Below are 21,198 nucleotides of genomic sequence, written 5' to 3' on the forward strand. Positions count from 1 at the left end.
TAGTTGAATGTTTTTGCTAAAATGATCAACGGTGAAATCATTAATGCTGATAACAGTCACCTTTATGCTTCAGAATTCACACCTTATTTAGATGCCTGGGGCTGCTCCACCATGCAGAGTTATTCTATCTGTCCATAGATTCAGGAAGATGTTGCTACATTAGTTACAATGAGGTCATATGTTTAAGGTTCTCTTCACAGCATGGACTAGAAATAGACTTTAAAAGAAAGCTTAGAGTTTAGAGCAAGGAGTGGATTGTGAGGCAAATGGAATTGCAGAGCATCTGAAGCCCTGCTTATTTTATTTGCCCTTGGCACCTGGGGTCATAGCCTCCCCCAAGCAAACTGGCACTCTAGGACATTATATTTCCATGAAGTCATCTCCTGCCATACAGGAACTGGCTTATCAGTCCATTTAACAATCCCACATGCTCACTCACACCAAAAAGGAAATGTATTTAATAAACCATCTCTTCTGGTTTAAATAAAGGATCACACACAAAGAGCTTCAGCAACATAATCAGTTTTAGCACAGAATGGTTTGTGAGTGGCCTGGTTGGATCTACAATACCCAGAGGCCTGCACAAAGGTGACATTATCTCCTACAAGCCTCCAGGTCAGAATGTAATTTATCCATTCCTTGCCACACAACTGTGCTCCAGAACCTATCAGTACCTTTATTTTTTAACATCATTATGTTTATGACTTGACGTTAGCAAAGTAACCTTGGAAATGTGAAGAGAATGCAAGTTGCTTCAGCACTACCGTTCAGCTCCTTCCTAGCAGCTTCTAAGACGCAGTTGCAACCCACGGGTCAGTGCATGTTACGAGTCACCCTCCATGCCCAAGCCAGAGGTGTGGGTCTGTCACAGTTGCCAGAGAGAGCCTAGCTCATGCTGCAGAGCCTCAGGCTTTTAACTCTGGCATCCCCGGTTCACTGCCTGGGGCCCGTTATGCATTCTGGATACAAAGCACTGTGGCATACCCTAAGATGAAAAGGCGGGAAAAGAGTAAAATAAATAGAACTGAACACATGCACACAGATCACAGAGGCTCTACTGTCACAGCTGCATTATTCATTTCCAGCCTGCTTCCATTCAAAACTTCAAATCTGCCACCACAGAATTCCTAATCTGACGCAACAGCTGAAACCATGCATCTTACCGAAGGGTTCAGGTTCTGCTGGCCCAGCAGGCTGTGGTTCCACAGCGCTTCCCTCCGAGAAGGTGCTACCACCACAGCGCCTCTGAGCCACTCACAGAAATGAACGAAATAAATGGATCCTTTGTCCTATTTTACACACAGGCGTCAGATTCAGAGCGACTGCCAAAACACTCCAGCATGTCCAGGAGGCGGCGCCAAAGCTGCAGCACTAGGGCAAGTTACCAGGATCCAAGTGCTTTCCTAGACACGCAGAAGGCTAGGTCCCAAGCTCACCCCAACTCTGCCAGATCTCATCCAATCCCTGGGTGGGAGGAGAGGTGTCTCTGCACAAGGAGATTCATAAGAAGTAGGGTTTAAGGAGGAGAAGGGATGATAGGCACCTGGGAAGCGAAGGCCAACTCCAGAGGGCAGTGAAAGCAGGTGCAGAGCTAAGACCTGGAGATGGTAGAGAGGGGCCAGGGAGCAAGAAGGGGAGGAGGGGGAAATCAAGGCAGAGATGTAGACAGGTGGGAATTAGAGCCCTGAAGGGGAGAACTAACAGCTTGAATGTTACACAGAAGAGGGAGCCAGTGAAGAGTAGGGCGGCACAGAGCGCATGGAGACAGCTCTCCAGGGCGCAGGCGTGGTTTGATCACACTAGGTACCAGTCTCCATTAGCTACTCATAAAGCCATATTTTCAAAAGTGTTCACAGACAGACAGATATTCAGCTGTCCTCTAGATGCAGCCTGGACCCAGGGTTTTTTACAACCACATAAACTCCCAAAAATAGGGGATGATGAGCGAGCTGACAGTCCCTTAACTCAAGCACAGCTATACCACTGGGCTATTCTTGGCCTCAGCTCAGGAGTCAGGGGAACTTGCTGCCATGCAAGAGACAGGAGTGGGAAGGATTTGAGGATGTTGGTCCCTTGATAAGAGGGCTGGGACTGTCAGGAAACACACTCTTTTCCCTAGGGGAAAATGCAACATATCAAGCTTTCTACTCCTTTCTCTTGCATCTGTTTGTGGAGTTGCAGTAATGCTGAATGCTGCGTATCCTCCTTGCCACAGAGCGAATCAGTCAGGCATCAACAGGGGCTGGAAGAAAATGAAAGTGCACAAGTAGAAAGGGATAGAGTCCTTCTCACTGTCACCTGCTCATACAGCAGTTCCAACCCACCAGGCGGGCATACGCCCAGGCATGTAGCAACAACAAACTAAGCCAGCGCTCAGGGCAGCTGGATCTGCTGCTTACGGAGGTTGCAAAGTTCCATTTCTACGGCAAAAATACTGACCAAATGGAGCCAGTAGGCAATGTAGGAGCCATATGACCAAGGGCTCAGTAGTACGATTCTTAATTACTTCTGCTCAGCTGCAGTTCACAAAAGAGGTGCCAAAATCTTCCACTCTGACAGCCTCAAAACCTGGTCAGCGTCCTTCAGTCAAGGAGGGGGACCTCTCCAAATACAAACAAAACTGAGTGGCAGGCACCGAGCATGAGATACAGTTGTTTTATCTTTTGGGAGGCTGAAATCCTGCCTAGGGCTGTGGGACCACTTAAGACAGGGGTGGGCAAACTTTTTGGCCCAAGGGCCGCATTGGGTTTCACAAATCGTATGGAGGGCCACTTAGGGAAGGGGGCCCCATCCACACACCCCTACTCCCTGTCCCCTGACTGCCCCCTGCTGCTCCATCCAACCCCACTTCCTTCCTGACTGCCCCCCTGAGAGCCCTGCCCCCATTCAACCCCATTTTCCCCCCTACCCCTATCCACACTCCCGACCCCTGACCACCACCCTGAACTCCCTTGCCCTCTATCCAAATCCACTTCTCCCTGCCCCCTTACTGTGCTGCCTGGAGCACCAGTGGCTGGCAGCGTTACAGCCGCGCCACCCAGCTGGAGTCAGGCCACGCTGCCACCATCATCACCACACAGCACTGGGTCAGGCCAGGCTGTGTAGCTGTGCTTCCCCAGGAGTTCACAGCCTCGCTACCCAGAGCATTGAGCTGGCGGCGGAGCGAGTGAGCTGAGGCTGCGGGTGAGGGGCCGGGGGCTAGCCTCTTGGGCCAGGAGCTCAGGGGCAAGGCAAGACAGTCCCACGGGCTGGATGTGCCCTGCAGGCTGCAGTTTCCCCACCCCTGATCTAAGAGCTACTGTTTAATGAGTCAAGTGAAGCAAATTCTGTTTCTAACAATCAGAGTCCATCAGTGAGAGGCCACAGGCAGTGCCTCATGGAGACTGACCTCTCTTCTCGGCCTAGACCTGGCCCTCAAGTAAAGTTGCCAACATTGTATTTAAAAAATAAGGAACAAACCTCAGATGGCCCCAGTCTGACTTGAACCTCTGAGGGCAAGTCCCTTTCTCCCCACCCCCATGCTTCCAAGGTTTCTCTCTCCCAGCTCTGGATGCTGCAGAGAGCCCAGGGCATCAGAAACTAGCCAGCAGCTGCTGTGACTGCCGTTCAGGATCTGCACAGGAGCCAAGAGCCGAGTTGGAGGCTGCATGGCTGGTCTTTGCCTGCTGCGGCGCTGTGCCAGACAGAGTTCCTTCCTGACCCTGGCCCTTCAGCGCAGCACCGGGGCACGCAGCCCTGACCACTTGCCCTGCCAGACAGAGCCTGTGCAGGGAAAGCAGAGGGGACTGCGCTCAAGGGCTGGAGTCAGCAGGGAGCCCTGGCCAGCAGGGAGCCATACTCATGGATGCATCTGTCCACTCCCCTCCTGGCCCTGAGCATGGCCCCGTCTGCTTTCCCTGCACAGCACTGAAGGGCCAGAGTCAGGAGGGGAGTGGAAAGATGCACCCATGAGTACTCGTCCCCTGTTGTTGAAATACTGGATAAAAGGTGTCCCAATTTAGTATGGCATGGGTAATTTTCCATTTAAATAAGAGATGTCCCTTGTAATACACGACTGCTGGCACTCTACTCTCAACCCAGGCTGAATCACAATGGCAGGAGGTAACAGAGGTGCGAGGGGATGACAATGCCCAGGCTCATTCCATGACTACCTGACGGCTTCACTTTCCAGCCCTGCCAATCCGGCAGTAGTGACAAAGAAACCAATGCCTGCATGCTATGTGTCACTGGAGTCTCTCAAAGCCACAGGAAGACCCGATTCCAGCAAGGGCTCTCACAGCTGCTTCACAAAAGCAAAACACTGTGAAAAAGGAAAGTGTCCGTTCTGAAAGGCACCAGAAGAGGTTTGGACACATCCACACATGCCAGTGTTGTGTGCGTGCACTGGAAAAGGAAAAGAACAATGAATTCTTGTAGGAGTTTGCAAAAAAAGTTCCAGATGCTCAAGGTTCACTCTGGAAATGAAGACATGAGAATGATGGTCCACAGTATAAGATGGGTATTGTCATAAACAGATAGCTAAGGGTTAATGTCTCTTTCACCTGAAGCACCTGACCAGAGGACCAATCAGGAAACCGGATTTTTTCAACTTTGGGTGGAGGGATTTGAGTGTCTAAGGTCTTTGTTTTCTGGCTGCCTGCTTTCTCTGAGCTTTGGAGAAGTAGTTCTATTTTCTAGTCTTCTGTTTCCAAGTGTAAGGACAAAGAGATCAGATAGTAAGTTATATGGTTTCTTTTCTTTGGTATTTGCATGAATATAAGTGCTGGAGTGCTTTGATTTGTATTCTTTTGGAATAAGGCTGTTTATTCTATATTCTTTTAAGCAATTGACCCTGTGTTGTATCATCTAAATACAGAGAGAACATTTGTACTTATTTTTCTTTCTTTTTATATAAAGCTTTCTTTTAAGACCTGTTGGAGTTTTTCTTTACTTCAGGGAAATTGAGTCTGTACTCACCAGGGAATTGGTGGGAGGAAGAAATCAAGGGGAGATTTGTGTGTTGGATCGCTAGCCTGATTTTGCATTCCCTCTGGGGGAATAGGAAAGTACTTTTTGTTTCCAGGATTGGGAACGGAGAGGGGGAGTCCCTCTGTGTAGTTTCACAGAGCTTGTGTCTGTGTATCTCTCCAGGAGCACCTGGAGGGGGGAAGGGAAAAAGGATTATTTCCCTTGGTTGTGAGACTCAAGGGATTTGGGTCTTGGGGTCCCCAGGGAAGGTTTTTCAGAGGGACCAGAGTGCCCCAAAACACTCTAATTTTTTGGGTGGTGGCAGCAAGTACCAGGTCCAAGCTGGTAACTAAGCTTGGAGGTTTTCATGCTAACCCCCAGATCTTGGACGCTAAGGTCCAAATCTGGGACTAAGGTTATTACATGGTGGCAGCGGTGGGATTAGAATCCAGAAGCCAGTAGGAATATTATATTTTTCTTTTCTCTGCTAAGGGCTTTTTAGCAGAGAGAAACAGTTGGTTTTAAAAGGGAACCAGAGAGAATTTTTTTTTTCTGCTCTCTCTCGCAGTTTGTGGCTTGCATGTTAAGCGAGAAGCCATTAAGAACCTGTTAAGGGTCTTTTGTCATGCAATAGCCCTCCCATTAGGGGGCAAGTACCAGCACTTATAGGCATGCAAATAAAGTGGTTTTTCTGGTTTCCCTTCATTGAACATTAGCTAGAGAGAGAAAAGGAAAAAAGCACTGTTGCTAGGCAGACTCGAGGAGGCAACAGAACCTGCAGTTCAGAAGATAAACACCGGAGGGCACCCCAACACAAGAAAACAGGAACCATGACTTCTAAGGCAAAAATTGACGCCGAAGAACAAATCAAAGAAGCTGAACACAGGCGACAACTGGAAATAAAACAAAAAGAGATGGAGATGAAAGAAAGAGAAGAACAGATCAAAGAGGCAGCCTACCAAAGAGAACAGGCAGCCTACCAAAGAGAACAGGCAGCCAAAGAGGCAGCCAAGGAGGCAGAACACAAAAGAAAACTAGAAGAAGAAGAGGTGGCCTACCGAAGGAAACAAGCAGAAGAAGAGTTGGCCCACAGAAGGAAGCAAGAAGAAGAAGAGGTGGCCTACCGAAGGAAACAAGCAGAAGAAGAGTCGGCTCACCACCGAGAAATGGAAAAAACAACAAAAAGAGAATGAAGAGAAGGAAAAACAGAGAAAACATGAACTGGAATTGGCAAAAGCTGGGCTGCATGTGCCAGCCAACCCTAACAACCCGGTGCCAAATATTGCTCCACAGCACAGGAAATTTCCCACCTACAAGGCAGGTGATGACACCGAGGCCTTCTTGGAAAACTTTGAAAGAGCCTGTCTTGGGTACAGCATTCCCGAAGACCAGTACATGGTAGAATTGAGGTCACAGCTCAGTGGACCTTTAGCAGAGGTGGCAGCTGAAATGCCTAAGCACCAAATGAATGACTATAAACTTTTTCTAACCAAGGCCAGATACAGGATGGGGATAACCCCAGATCATGCCCGTCGGCGCTTCAGAACCCAAAAGTGGAAACCAGAGGTGTCATTTCCCAAACACGCCTACTACATTGCAAAAAACTATGAGGCCTGGCTAACAGGAAACAACATTCAAACCTTGGAAGAACTGAACCTCCTCATACAAATGGAGCAGTTCTTGGATGGTGTTCCTGAAGACATCACACGGTACATACAAGATGGAAACCCCAAGAATATCGCTGAGGCGGGGGAGATTGGAGCCAAATGGATGGAACTGGCAGAAAGCAAGAAAGCTACTGTCAAGGGGAACGATTACCCCAGGGGGCACACAGACCATAAACCCTACAACCGAGGACAGCCAAAGACCCCACATACCACCCAAGTAAAGCCACAGATACCCTACCCTTCAACCTCACCAGTCTCCAGTAACTCAACTCGGCCCAGTGACCCATCAGATGGAAGATGCTTTAAGTGTAATGAACTGGGACATATCAAGGCCAAGTGTCCCAAGAACACCATGCGAGTGCAATTCATTACACCACCATCACACCAAAGATCCCCAGGCCCGGATGCCTCTCAAATACCCTTGGAGTGAAGGGAAAATTTGAGAGTGGGCGGAAAGAAGGTTACTGCGTGGAGAGACACGGGGGCACAAGTGTCAGCTATCCACCAATCCTTCGTTGACCCCAAATTCATCAACCCAAAGGCCAAAGTTACAATTTACCCCTTCATGTCACAAGCTGTAGACTTGCCTACAGCTCAACTGCCTGTCCAGTACAAAGGCTGGTCAGGAATGTGGACTTTTGCAGTCTATGACAATTATCCTATCCCCATGCTACTGGGGGAAGACTTGGCCAACCAGGTGAGGCGGGCCAAGAGAGTGGGAATGGTTACACGTAGCCAAACCAGGCAAGCTTCCAGACCCATTCCTGTTCCTGAGCCGTCCACAGAGGGCCCGTCTGTGTTACCAGAGACCCAGACAGAGGTAGTGGACCCGGATTCCATGCCTACCACTGAAACAGCCACAGCATCTCCAGTCCCAGGCCCGGAACTGGAACAGCAACCAGCACCAGCAAGTGAAACTACATCTTCAAACTCAACGCCAGAGGGTGCCAGCGAGCCAAAACTGGCAGAAGCAACAGACAGCCATACCCAAAAGGCTCAGCCAGAGCCTGAAATACCCTCAGGTGCACCAACGGAGAGCGGTTCACCAGCAACGGAAACAACCCCATCACCTACATCGCTTCCAGAGGGACCAAGCCCAAGTCCACAGTCTGAGGAAGAACTGGTGACCCCAGCCTCAAGGGAACAGTTCCAGACTGAGCAGGAAGTGGATGACAGCCTTCAGAAAGCTTGGGCGGCGGCACGGAGCACCCCACCGCCTCTCAGCTCTTCTAATCGATCCCGGTTTGTTATAGACCAAGGACTTTTATACAAGGAAATTCTTTCTGGTGGACACCGGGAAGAATGGCAGCCGCAAAAACAGTTGGTGGTTCCAACTAAGTATCGGGAGAAGCTCTTAAGCTTAGCCCATGATCATCCCAGTGGCCATGCTGGGGTGAACAGAACCAAGGACCGGTTGGGGAAGTCCTTCCACTGGGAGGGGATGGGCAAGGATGTTGCCAAGTATGTCCGGTCTTGTGAGGTATGCCAAAGAGTGGGAAAGCCTCAAGACCAGGTCAAGGCCCCTCTCCAGCCACTCCCCATAATTGAGGTCCCATTTCAGCGAGTAGCTGTGGATATTCTGGGCCCTTTCCCAAAAAAGACGCCCAGAGGAAAGCAGTACGTACTGACTTTAGTGGACTTTGCTACCCGATGGCCAGAAGCAGTAGCTCTAGGCAACACCAGGGCTAACACTGTGTGCCTGGCCCTAACAGACATCTTTGCCAGGGTAGGTTGGCCCTCCGACATCCTTACAGATTCAGGGTCTAATTTCCTGGCAGGGACCATGGAAAAACTGTGGGAAACTCATGGGGTGAATCACTTGGTTGCCACCCCATACCACCATCAAAGCAATGGCCTGGTGGAAAGGTTCAATGGAACTTTGGGGGCCATGATACGAAAATTCATCAACGAATTCTCCAATAATTGGGACCTAGTGTTGCAGCAGTTGCTGTTTGCCTACAGGGCTGTACCACATCCCAGTTTAGGGTTTTCACCATTTGAACTTGTGTATGGTCACGAGGTTAAGGGGCCATTACAGTTGGTGAAGCAGCAATGGGAGGGGTTTACGCCTTCTCCAGGAACTAACATTCTGGACTTTGTAAGCAACCTACAAAGCACCCTCCGACACTCTTTAGCCCTTGCTAGAGAGAATCTAAAGGATGCTCAGGAAGAGCAAAAGGCCTGGTATGACAGACATGCCAGAGATCGGTCCTTCAAGGTAGGAGACCAGGTTATGGTCTTGAAGGCGCAACAGGCCCATAAGATGGAAGCATCATGGGAAGGGCCATTCACGGTCCAAGAGCGCCTGGGAGCTGTAAACTACCTCATAGCATTTCCCAATTCCTCACTAAAGCCTAAAGTGTACCATGTTAATTCTCTCAAGCCTTTCTATTCCAGAGATTTACAGGTTTGTCAGTTTACAGTCCAGGGAGATGATGCTGAGTGGCCTGACGGTGTCTACTACGACGGGAAAAAAGACGGTGGCGTGGAAGAGGTGAACCTCTCAACCACTCTGGAACGTCTGCAGCGGCAGCAAATCAAGGAGCTGTGCACCAGCTTCGCCCCATTGTTCTCAGCCACCCCAGGACGGACTGAACGGGCATACCACTCCATTGATACAGGTAATGCTCACCCAATCAGAACCCCACCCTACCGAGTGTCTCCTCATGCCCAAGCTGCTATAGAACGGGAGATCCAGAACATGCTACAGATGGGTATAATCCGCCCATCTACCAGTGCATGGGCATCTCCAGTGGTTCTGGTACCCAAACCAGATGGGGAAATACGCTTTTGCGTGGACTACCGTAAGCTAAATGCCGTAACTCGTCCGGACAACTATCCAATGCCACGTACCGATGAGCTATTGGAAAAGTTGGGACGTGCCCAGTTCATCTCTACAATAGACTTAACCAAGGGGTACTGGCAAGTACCGCTAGATGAACCTGCCAAGGAGAGGTCAGCATTCGTCACCCATGCGGGGGTGTATGAATTCAATGTCCTTCCTTTTGGCCTTCGAAATGCACCCGCCACCTTCCAGAGGCTGGTAGATGGTCTACTAGCTGGACTGGGAGAATTTGCAGTTGCCTACCTCGATGATGTGGCCATTTTTTCAGACTCCTGGCCCGAACACCTACTACACCTGGAAAAGGTCTTTGAGCACATCAGGCAGGCAGGACTAACTGTTAAGGCCAAAAAGTGTCAAATAGGCCAAAACAGAGTAACTTACCTGGGGCACCAGGTGGGTCGAGGAACCATAAACCCCCTACAGGCCAAGGTGGATGCTATCCAAAAGTGGCCTGTCCCAAAGTCAAAGAAGCAGGTCCAATCCTTCTTAGGCTTGGCCGGATACTACAGGCGATTTGTACCACACTACAGCCAAATCGCTGCCCCACTGACCGACCTGACCAAAAAGACCCAGCCAAATGCAGTTAAGTGGACTGATGAGTGTCAAAAGGCCTTTACCCAACTTAAGGCAACGCTCATGTCTGACCCTGTGCTCAGGGCCCCAGATTTTGACAAGCCATTCCTAGTAACCACAGATGCATCTGAGCGTGGTATAGGAGCAGTGCTCATGCAGGAAGCAACAGATCACAACTTCCATCCTGTCGTGTTTCTCAGCAAGAAACTGTCTGAGAGGGAAAGTCACTGGTCAGTCAGTGAAAAGGAATGCTATGCCATTGTGTACGCCCTGGAAAAGCTACGCCCATATGTTTGGGGACGGCGGTTCCAACTACAAACTGACCATGCTGCACTAAAGTGGCTTCATACTGCCAAGGGGAACAACAAGAAACTTCTTCGTTGGAGTTTAGCTCTCCAAGATTTTGATTTTGAAATTCAACACATCACAGGAGCTTCTAACAAAGTAGCTGATGCACTCTCCCGTGAGAGTTTCCCAGAATTCAGTAGTTAAAAAGTGTTCTTAAAATGTAGAAGTCTGTTAGTTATATACTTAGGAGTATATGTAAAGGTGTATGTGTTGTATTAATCTGTTTATTTTCAAGTTCTAGAAGGAAATCGCCGCCAGTGAGCTTCCCCACTGTCTGCAATTTGGGGGGCGTGTCATAAACAGATAGCTAAGGGTTAATGTCTCTTTCACCTGAAGCACCTGACCAGAGGACCAATCAGGAAACCGGATTTTTTCAACTTTGGGTGGAGGGATTTGAGTGTCTAAGGTCTTTGTTTTCTGGCTGCCTGCTTTCTCTGAGCTTTGGAGAAGTAGTTCTATTTTCTAGTCTTCTGTTTCCAAGTGTAAGGACAAAGAGATCAGATAGTAAGTTATATGGTTTCTTTTCTTTGGTATTTGCATGAATATAAGTGCTGGAGTGCTTTGATTTGTATTCTTTTGGAATAAGGCTGTTTATTCTATATTCTTTTAAGCAATTGACCCTGTGTTGTATCATCTAAATACAGAGAGAACATTTGTACTTATTTTTCTTTCTTTTTATATAAAGCTTTCTTTTAAGACCTGTTGGAGTTTTTCTTTACTTCAGGGAAATTGAGTCTGTACTCACCAGGGAATTGGTGGGAGGAAGAAATCAAGGGGAGATTTGTGTGTTGGATCGCTAGCCTGATTTTGCATTCCCTCTGGGGGAATAGGAAAGTACTTTTTGTTTCCAGGATTGGGAACGGAGAGGGGGAGTCCCTCTGTGTAGTTTCACAGAGCTTGTGTCTGTGTATCTCTCCAGGAGCACCTGGAGGGGGGAAGGGAAAAAGGATTATTTCCCTTGGTTGTGAGACTCAAGGGATTTGGGTCTTGGGGTCCCCAGGGAAGGTTTTTCAGAGGGACCAGAGTGCCCCAAAACACTCTAATTTTTTGGGTGGTGGCAGCAAGTACCAGGTCCAAGCTGGTAACTAAGCTTGGAGGTTTTCATGCTAACCCCCAGATCTTGGACGCTAAGGTCCAAATCTGGGACTAAGGTTATTACAGGTATACACCACATCTTCTCCTTGGGTCACAGACAGGCATCCAGATACGCTCCCCCTGCTAGCTGTACTGATGACCAACTTCTCTGGATCCAACATCAGGCAGCTGTTAAATAGACACTCTCTCTCATTAGGTTTGATAAGCAGCAAAAGGTAAGAACATTTTAATCTTTACATTTCACCATTCTCATCCAATGAGTCAAATGGGAGCAGGTCACTCCTCTCAGAGGTATTGTTTCAGGCTGTCTGCAGCCAGAGGCAGGTAGCATTGCACAATGTCACAGGCAGTTTGCAATTTGAAGGTTATCTTCATGGGGCTAGAGACTTAGGCCTTGGCTACACTTGCAAGTTAGAGTGCATTAAATCAGCCTTGAGTGCCCTAACTCTGGAGGTGTCCACAATGGCAAGGCACATAGAGCGCCTGGACTCCACGGCTGGAGCGCCCCTGGTAATCCACCTCCATGAGAAGCATAGAGCTTGCTGCGCCCTGGCAGGAGCACTGCGGTGCCAGTGTGGATGCCCTGGTCTATTAATGCCCTCTGATCGGCCTCCAAAAGTGTCCCACAAGGCCTGTTCTAGTCACTCTGATCATCACTTTGAACTCTACTGCCCTGCCCTCAGATGACCAACCATCAGACCCGCCCTTTAAATTCTCTGGGAATTCTGAAATTCTCCTTTCTGTTTGCTCAGCAAGGTGTGTAGTGCTCTCAGCACATCCTTCCAGGGGACCATGCCGCCACGTGTCAGGCGATCTCCAGAATGGAGCAATGGCGAGGTGCTGGACCTCATCAGTGTTTGGTGGGAGGAAGCTGTCTAGTCCCAGCTGCACTCCAGTCATAGGAATTACGATACCTATGGGCAGATATCAAGGGCCATGACCGGCACGCAGTGCATTGAAGGGTTAAAGCAAAGGAGCTGCAGAACACCTACCACAAAGCGTGGGAGGTAAACCGCCATTCCGGTGCTGTGCCCACAACCTGCTGTTTCTACAAAGAACTGGACGAAATACTTGGGTGCGACCCCACCCCCATTTCGAAGAGCACCATGGACACTTCAGAAGCCGTGGCAGCTCAGAGCTCAAGAAAGCAGGAGGAGAAAAGTGGGAGCGAGGAGGGGGCCCAGAGCCAGAGTACAACCCAGTATCCCTAGATGCATACAGACAGGAGCTGTTTTCAAGCCAGGAGGAAGAGAGTCAGTCACAGCAGATGGTGCTTGTGGAAGAACAAACAGCAGAGGAGGTGCCCAGTAAGCGGCTTTTATCTTGGGAATGGAGTTGTTTGGTGTGGGCTCTTGGGGAGAGGAGGGTTGCCAAAAACAGGGTTAGGGCTGCGGGCATACCTAAATGCGGAACAGGGCATTGATGTGCTCTCGCTCATCGCGGTAATCGGCCTCAGTGATCTCATCGAAGGTCTAATGCAGAAGCTGGGCAATCCACTTGCGCAGGTTCCATGGCAGAGCTACTGTGCTCCTTGTCCCAGTAAGGCTAATATGTCCATGCCACTGTGCCATGAGGGGCAGCGGGACCACTGCTGCACACAAGTAAGCTGCATATGGGCCAGGGCAGAAGCCGCATTATAGCAGAAGACTCTCCCTTGCTTCCCAGGTCACCCTCAGCAGCGAGATATCTTCCAGGACAAACTCATCCTGTGGAAAACGTGGGAACAGAAATAGGGGCCCCTTGCAGCTGTTTGCTCTTCCAAAGGCACAGAACTCCAGAGGACAGTACGGCCCTGAAACAATCAGTCCCCCTTGCCTCTGTGCTTACTCATCATTTCAGGGCTCTTGTGGGTTATGTGCACTCGCTTTGGGACAGGTACTTTCTGCTATTGCGTGCACTGTATTTGTCTTTAAGTTCGGCCGAATCATGGCTCTGTCTAGTGTGAACAATGCTGCTTCTGTTAAATGTTGTGTTTTGGCTTTACAGATGCAACCTTTAGATCTCAGCCATTCTTGTTGTCAACAGCCGAAAGGCTGCAAAGAATCAGGAACGGTCCGCGAAGAAGCAGAGGGCCTTTTGCATGAAGTCAAAAAGTACCGAAAGGAGGCTCCACCAGGAGAATGCAGATCGCTGGCAACAAACCACGGCATGGCTCCTAAGCATTATGAAACACCAAGAGGACTCGATGCAGGCGCTCATAGCACCGAAGATGAAGCAGATCCGCCCCCCTTGTCACAAAACTCTTTCCCTTGTGCCCCCTTGTCACTGCCAACCCACTTTCCCCAATATCTGGTTTCTTATCGCCACTAACAACCTGTAGTTTCACCACCCAGCCCTGCAAACTACGACTCTTATCCACTACACTCAACCCCCATCACCATGCGTTTTAGCCAGCCTGATGTGTAGTGCTCATTGCATGGCACTCCAGATAGGAAGGCTGAATATGATAACAGGACATACGCAAATCTGTGATTGTCCTGTTCCCACTCCGCCTCCTTCCCTCCTCCCACACAGCATAGATATGTCATGCCATGTGTATTTCCCCAGCAGTTGTGTTTCTTTTCAATAAATGAATTTTTTGGCTTTGCAAACATTCTTTATTGCATTAAGTATAAGATAGCATAGCCCAGGAAAGCAACAGGCACTGCAAGTCAGTGCATCATACGTAGCAAACACAGATGCCTACTAGGCATTCATTCCCGTGTAGGGCACCAAGCATTACTGGTGTCTTTCAGCATCAAATTGCTCCTTCAAGGCATCCCTAATCCTTACAGCCCCGAGCTGAGCCCCTCTAATAGCCTTGCTCTCTGGCTGTTCAAATTCAGCCTCCAGGTGTTGAACCTCCGAGGTCAATACCTGAGTGAAGCTTTCAGCCTTCCCCTCACAAATGTTATGGAGGGTACAGCACACGGCTATAACAGACAGCACCAGCGGCCCTTTAAACAGCCAAAAGCACACTCAACAGTCATTCTGCATCAACTCAGCCTGTTGTTGAACCGCTCCTTGCTGCTGTCAAGGCTCCCTGTGTATGGTTTCATGAGCCATGGCATTAAAAGGTAAGCAGGGTCTCCAAGGATCACAATGGGCATTTGGACTTCCCCTATGGTGATCTTTTGGTCTGGGAAGAAAGTCACAGCTTGCAGCTTCCTGAACAGGCCTATGTTCCAAAAGATGTGTGCATCATGCACCTTTCTGGACCATCCTGCGTTAATGTCCATGAAATGCCCACAATGATCCACGCTACCTGGAGAACCATAGGGAAATACCCCTTCCGATTTATGTATTCGGAGGCTAGGTGGTCTGGTGCCAGAATTGGAATATGTGTCCCATCTACTGCCCCTCTGCAGGTAGAGAAACCCATTAGAGCAAAGCCAGCCACAATGTCACACATGTTGCCCAGAGTCACGGTTCTGCTGAGCAGGATGAGATTAATGGGCCTGCACACTTATATCAACATAATTCCAATGGTCGACTTTCCCACTCCAAACTGGTTAGCAACCAATCGGTAGCTGTCTGGAGTAGCCAGATTCCAGATTGCAATAGCCATGCGCTTCTCCACCGGCAGGGCAGCTTTCAATCTCATGTCCTTGCGCCACGTGGTGGGGGCAAGCTCAGCACATAGTCCCATGAAAGTGGCTTTCCTCATCTGAAAGTTCTGCAGCCACTGCTCATCATTCCAGGCTTGCATGATGATGTGATCCCACCATTCAGTGCTTGTTTCCTGAGCCCCAAAGCAGCATTCCACTGCGGTGAGCATGTCCATGAATGCCACAAGCAATCTTGTGTTGTATGCATTATGCGTATCAACATCGTCAGACTCCTCACTGTCACTTTGTAGCTTAAGGAGTAACTCGACTGCAATTTGTGACATGCTGGCGAGACCCATCAGCATATTCCTCACAAGTTCAGGATTCATTCCCGCAGATTGAAAGGGAAGACAGGGTGTGCAGTACACAAATCGTTGAAAGCTGGTGCCAAATGTGGATGGAAGCACAAGGATTGCTGGGATGCGAAGCAATGCATCACAGGGCACTGGGACAGGATCCAGGATGACCCATGCCCCCACTCACCCTTCCCACAAGCCACAGCGCCAGAATGGGAAGAGGTGCTCTGTGGGATAGCTGCCCATAATGCACCGCTCCCAATGCCGCTGCAAGTGCCACAAATGTGGTCACGCCACTTCACCTGCAGTTGAGAGTGTGAACATGTGGCAGTGCTTTCCCTGCTGCAGTCTCAGAGGGCTGGTTTAACTCCCGGCGCGCTACATCTGCGAGTGTAGCCATGCCCTTAATTTCAAAGTAACACCACTCATCTTATAGAGCACAAGAGCAGTAATGAGCCTGTCCAATTGGACCCCTTACCTTGTTTTTTCCCCAGACTTCATCTAGGACTGATTTTATCAGCTAGTATCTCAAAAACAGAACTCTTTATAACTGTTGACAGCTGGAATTCCAAACATCCAGAGCACTCTTTTTCAGCTGTGTAGTTTCTCAGCAGGAGACCCTGAGTACATCTGGCAAATGGGGGGGGGGGGCAGAAGAGGAGGAACAAAAGAGAGTAAAGTCCCATGTAGTTAAAAGCATAATACCCAAGAGAGCCTCTGAGTATGGATAACTATCCTGCACTGAACTTGAAGTTCTAGTGTGTCTTTCCATCTCTAACTGCTATGAGCTTAATTTTATACCTAGTATCTTACACACAGTTGTTCATGATGTTCCTTCAGGGGAGCATTTCACATGCTCAGAACAGCTTCAATTTCAAACCACGGCACAAGGGGCACATCTATAGAAAACAGAGACCCACCGTCCCATTATCTTTCTCTGTTCAGTGTGCTTCCTTCCATTAATTATAATCTAATATTAAAAGGTGTAACAGTGGTTCTCTTAGGCCTGCTCTACACTAAAAAGTTAGGTCGATCCCGCTACATCACACAGGGTTGTGAAAGATCAACACTCTGAGTGATGTAGTTTAGCTGACCCAGTACAGAGCGCGCTAGGTTGATGGCCTCATGGGTAGTAGAACCCCTCCCAGCGGTGTAGGTAGGGTCTACACTGAATCGTTATGGCTAATTTTTCACGGTTAGGAAGTGTTGATGGATCACAGGGAACACTTTACTGACATCAGTGTGGGCTGGTCAGGGAAGTTGCATGATGCTCTCATCACTAAGAACACAGAACTATTCAGAAAGCTGCAAGCAAGGACTTTCTTTCAGCATTGCAGAATGACAGTTGAGCATACTTTTGGTCGTTTGAAGGGAAGCTGGCGTTGTTTACTCAGTAACCTCAGTGAGAAAAATAGTCCAATGGTTATCGCTGCCTGTTGTGTCCTGCATAACATCCGTGAAGCAAAGGAGAAAAAGTTTCTGGTAGATGGGAGGTGGAGCAGCTGTCTGCTGAATTTGAACAGCCAGATACAAGGGCTATTAGAAGAGCTCAATGCGGAGCTACACAGCTCAGGGAAGCTTTGTAAGACCATTTTAACAGTGAGCCAGAGTAGCATGTGTTGTTGTGGTGGGCTCTATCTCACCCTGCTCTTTACTGGCCTGGCAGGAATCGTGTGGTGATTGCTGTATATGTAGGAATATAACATTGTTAATGCACCTATGAATTTTGTTTCTGAATGACCTTATGACTTGTGAGACACTGTGCAGTAATAGGTAATTGATTGCTTTCAGAACTGCTGAGCATTCAGCAGCACATGTTGTGAACTAATACAAATGAAGTTACAAATAATAGAATTTTATTCTGTAACAAATTCAGTGCAAAAAGAACCTGTGCAATTTCAAAACAAATCCATTACAAATGGAACAAAATTGAATTTATTAAGAGAACAGAACTTGTGAAGGGGAAAAAACATTTATGCCCATTTCAGCTACAAATACACTGACTGTAGCTGTCACGGGTCAGTGTATGTAAAGCTGTGATTGTTTTTCCATGTGCCCCCGGGTGGAGTGGCAGGGGTACTGCAGTGACCCCTGATTCCGCATGGAATGTTGACGGGGGGGTGTAGAAAGTTCCTAATGCTTGGCTCTCAATGAGCTGCAGAGAGGCGTGAGCCTGAGATTGTTAAACCTGCACCAGAACCTGCAGGATCTGTGTTTGCTGCCTGAGAAGCCCCATTATGTCCTGGTGCATCTCCATCTCTTTGTCCTGCTGGGACTCCTGAGCCTTTCTTCTCCACTTGCTCCTTCTCCAGGCTGTCCACACAGTTCATCCTCCAGGCCCAGTGCTCATGGTATGGTGCAGTACAGGCTTGCAGGATCTCATTACAGAGGTCATCCTGAGATCTCCTTTTTCTCCTCCTTATCTGGCTCCATGGGTGTGGAGCAGGAGACCCTGAAGGTCACAATGGCAGCAGCTGCAAATAAAACACACAGAGGTACCACTATCAGCATATTCACTACAGAAAGCGAAACTTAAGATGCTGAATTCACTCCCCTTGCTCCTCTAAAGTTTTAAGCTCTGCATTCTCGCTTCTACTTGGAATTGCTTGTGCATGGCAGCAGTCACTGCACCAGCCATGGTGAGTATGGTCCATTGGGGGCAGGGGAAATGAGGAGGGAATTGGTTAATCATATGATTCTAGTCATACAGGGCAATGGCACTGAATACTGAATGGCACAGATGGTGGTGATTCTAGCTGATATCTCAGCCCTGAGGGTAACAGAGGCAGAGAGCACAGCTGCTGCTGGCATCCCAAAACTGCCCGGCCCGTATGCTGCTAGCCTGTCTACTACAATGGTGCCTGCTAAAATGATCACCAAGTGGCATGGGACAGTGTCTTACCATGAAAGAAGAAATAAGACAGCCCTCCCTAGCAACCTTCAGCCGACAATGGAAGAGGACTGTCATGAAAGTTTCATTGAGATCTCTATGGAAGATTCCAGGGACATCCCTCTGTACATAAACAAACTGCTTCACGTGGTCCCCTCGCCTAACTCTAGAGGGGAATGAAAACCTGATAGCAACTCTACCTCTCTTGGTTGTCCCACTCCCTCTTCTACATGAGTCAATTAATAAAAATGTCCTGCTACTTTGGGGATGTCACCCCCATAATTTAAATATTTATTCACAGACACTTACCCAAGGCTTCTTCCCCTTCAATGGGCTTGCCTGGGATCAACAGGCAGGACTGGCTGGATTGCGGTGGAATCAAAAAGAGGTCCTCACTGTGCAGCAGGATTCCCCTGGTCACCTGTCTCCCATATCCCTCCTCTTCCACCTCCTCCTTGTTGTTCACGGCAGGGACCTGTGACTCAGGCTCCTCAGAGATATTCACAGTGCTGGGGGGGTGGGTGTGGAGTCTCCACCGAGGATGGCATACAGCTCTTTGTAAGAGCAGCAGGTCTGTGGCTTGGCACCAGACTGATTGTTGGCCTTCCTGGCCTTCTGGTACATGTGCTGCAGTTCCTTGACTTTCATGCGACACTGCTGATGGTCCCTGGTCATGCCCCTTCTCTTGCATCCCCTAAGCAATCTGCTCATAGATGTCAAGGTTTCTATTGCTGGTTCGGAGCTATGCCTACACAGCCTCTTCTCCCCACAGGTCCAGGAGAGCCAATATCTCCTGCCTACTCCAGGCAGGAATGTGCAGACAGCATGGTCAACTGGGCAGTTTCAATCAACAATAGACAGCTGCTAGGTGTGGTCGCTAAGCCAGGCAATCAGGAAAAGGAATTTAAAAAATTTGCAGGGCTTTAAGGGTGGAGCGGAGGGAGGGACTTCCAGTCTCTGTGACCTCGGGGAAGCAGAGTTCACATTGGTGACCAATGCAGTCAGCATTAGGCATTGTGGGACAGCTGCTGGAGGACAGTTAAGGCCGACATAAGTAACACAGCATCTACACTTGCACTGCATTGACCTAAGTAAATGGCTATGGCTCTTCATTGCTCGGGGTGCTGATGTTAGTGTGTCAGCATAATGGTGTGCTTACACTGGTGGGAGACAAAGTTGAGAATAGACACATGCACAACTAGGTCCACGTAAGCTGTCCTGCATCGACCTAACTTTGCAGCGTATATCAGGCTTTAGTTACTTTGTGGAGTGTGCGGGAGAATAGAATATTGGGAATCTACTACCTTTTTGTTCCTAGCTTCAGTCTAATCATTACAGAGGCCAAATGTTCTAGGAAATGTTTAACTATATTTAGTCTACAGGCTTCCCAGAAAAACTTCCAGTTCTCAATTATATAATGACACTACTCTGTATCAATTCAGACCAGTTACTATTAAAGGTCTTGTGACTGCAACCACTTCCTGTCTCAGCTCACCCTCAAACACTGAGAGATCCTCTGCAGGGGTACGCTGTGTCTCTAGCTAGCCATTTTCAAACTACCATGTCTCGCTCCAAACATTCTCAACTCATTAAAGATAATTGACTAAAGTGTTGTTGAAAGCAGCTCTTAGGTTCCTGCTTTGCTTCCTGCTCCAATCTACTACTGCAAGAGCACAGCTATGTTTTTGCACATTTGGTGGAGAAAGCATAGGCCAGAACTACTTTTGCTTTACAAGCTGAATTTGTGCAGCATCTGACTGTATGGTCTCCCAAAGGCTGCACTTCACATTCACTCTTGGATATGTAGAAGATAGTCTTTCGACAATGAAAGCCTCTTAGTACAGCTTGCCAATGAACCAACACATTTGTAAAGACAAAGTAAAACATGCACTTAGTAAAGTTTATCCAACCACCTACCCCAGGCAATAACACTTTCCATCCTGTCATCTGGTCAAGGGCTATGTCATATACCAGCATTACAGTAGGCAAAAGCATGAACTCCATCTTATTCTGACAAACCAGCAGTGAAGCTGGCAAGCAGTCCACAGGGTTTAAGAGCATACAGCTGACGAGCAACACACAGTTTGATGTCAGACAGAGGAGTGCTGCATTTCAGAGAGTAGTTAGGAAGCTCTAGCCAAATGCATGTTATTGGGTGTGGAGGGGGGAAGGGAAGATAGATAAACACACAGAAGGGCTCCTCTGAGCCATGCTGCCTGTTCTACATTTGGTCCCCAAGTAGAGCTCCCAGTGAAGTCAGTTGCACACCTGCCAGACGGCAATACTGATTATGCAACAGATCGGCAGAGTGGATCAGCAGAATTTGGTCTGAAAAGGGGACAGGAAGAAGGTTTATAGCTTACTCTTCTATAGTATCTCTGACTCCAAAGAGCTTTGAAGACTTGACCAACAGATGCGCAATACACAGATCGCCTCCACACAGCTGTTTAAAGATGAGCTGCAAAACTTTTGCTAAGAGTTAAAAACCTGTCTGCACAACTACAAGTGACTCTAGCTGGTCAGAAATGATATTAACAGAGGATTTGAACAAATTTGCTTTTCTAAGAGGCTGAGAAGAGTCTGGACTGCCAGCATCCTGCTTTCTTCGTCAGAGTGAGTGACAAAAGGACCAAAAAGCGGGGCTGAGAGTGGGACAGTTCTTTCAGGCCATCGTAGGTGTACTTGTGAGGTCATCTATTGGCAGAGAAACCAGAACATCTGCAGCCCAGATTTCTGAGGATCATGGGGAAGAGGCTGGTAATTGCCTTGCGATTTGTTTTGAAACTATGGTTAGGGGTGTATTTTACCAATGGCTATTCGCTCTGCTGGGATTGCACAAAATATATAGGATTTCCCCCCACACATGTAACCATGCACTGCAGCATTACAACAGTTTATGACAGGAAGTGAATATCATCATATCCAGTTGAGCTTGGACAGTAGGGTGAGG

General features: G+C 48.5%; 1 protein-coding gene and 1 long non-coding RNA gene across 4 annotated transcripts in view; both read right to left on the reverse strand.

Moving 5' to 3' along the window:
- The window catches only part of MGRN1 (mahogunin ring finger 1), a 120,615-nt gene that overhangs the window by 56,555 nt on the left and 42,862 nt on the right, over positions 1-21,198 (reverse strand). The window lies entirely within an intron of this gene.
- On the reverse strand, positions 17,198-18,813 carry LOC127058464 (uncharacterized). The gene is made up of 2 exons (XR_007776380.1): positions 18,261-18,813; positions 17,198-17,832 (listed from the first exon to the last, which is right to left on the reverse strand). It is a non-coding gene; the product is annotated as an uncharacterized LOC127058464 (long non-coding RNA).

The sequence above is a fragment of the Gopherus flavomarginatus genome, chromosome 9 (genome assembly GCF_025201925.1).
Source record: "Gopherus flavomarginatus isolate rGopFla2 chromosome 9, rGopFla2.mat.asm, whole genome shotgun sequence".
Taxonomy (NCBI): domain Eukaryota; kingdom Metazoa; phylum Chordata; order Testudines; family Testudinidae; genus Gopherus; species Gopherus flavomarginatus.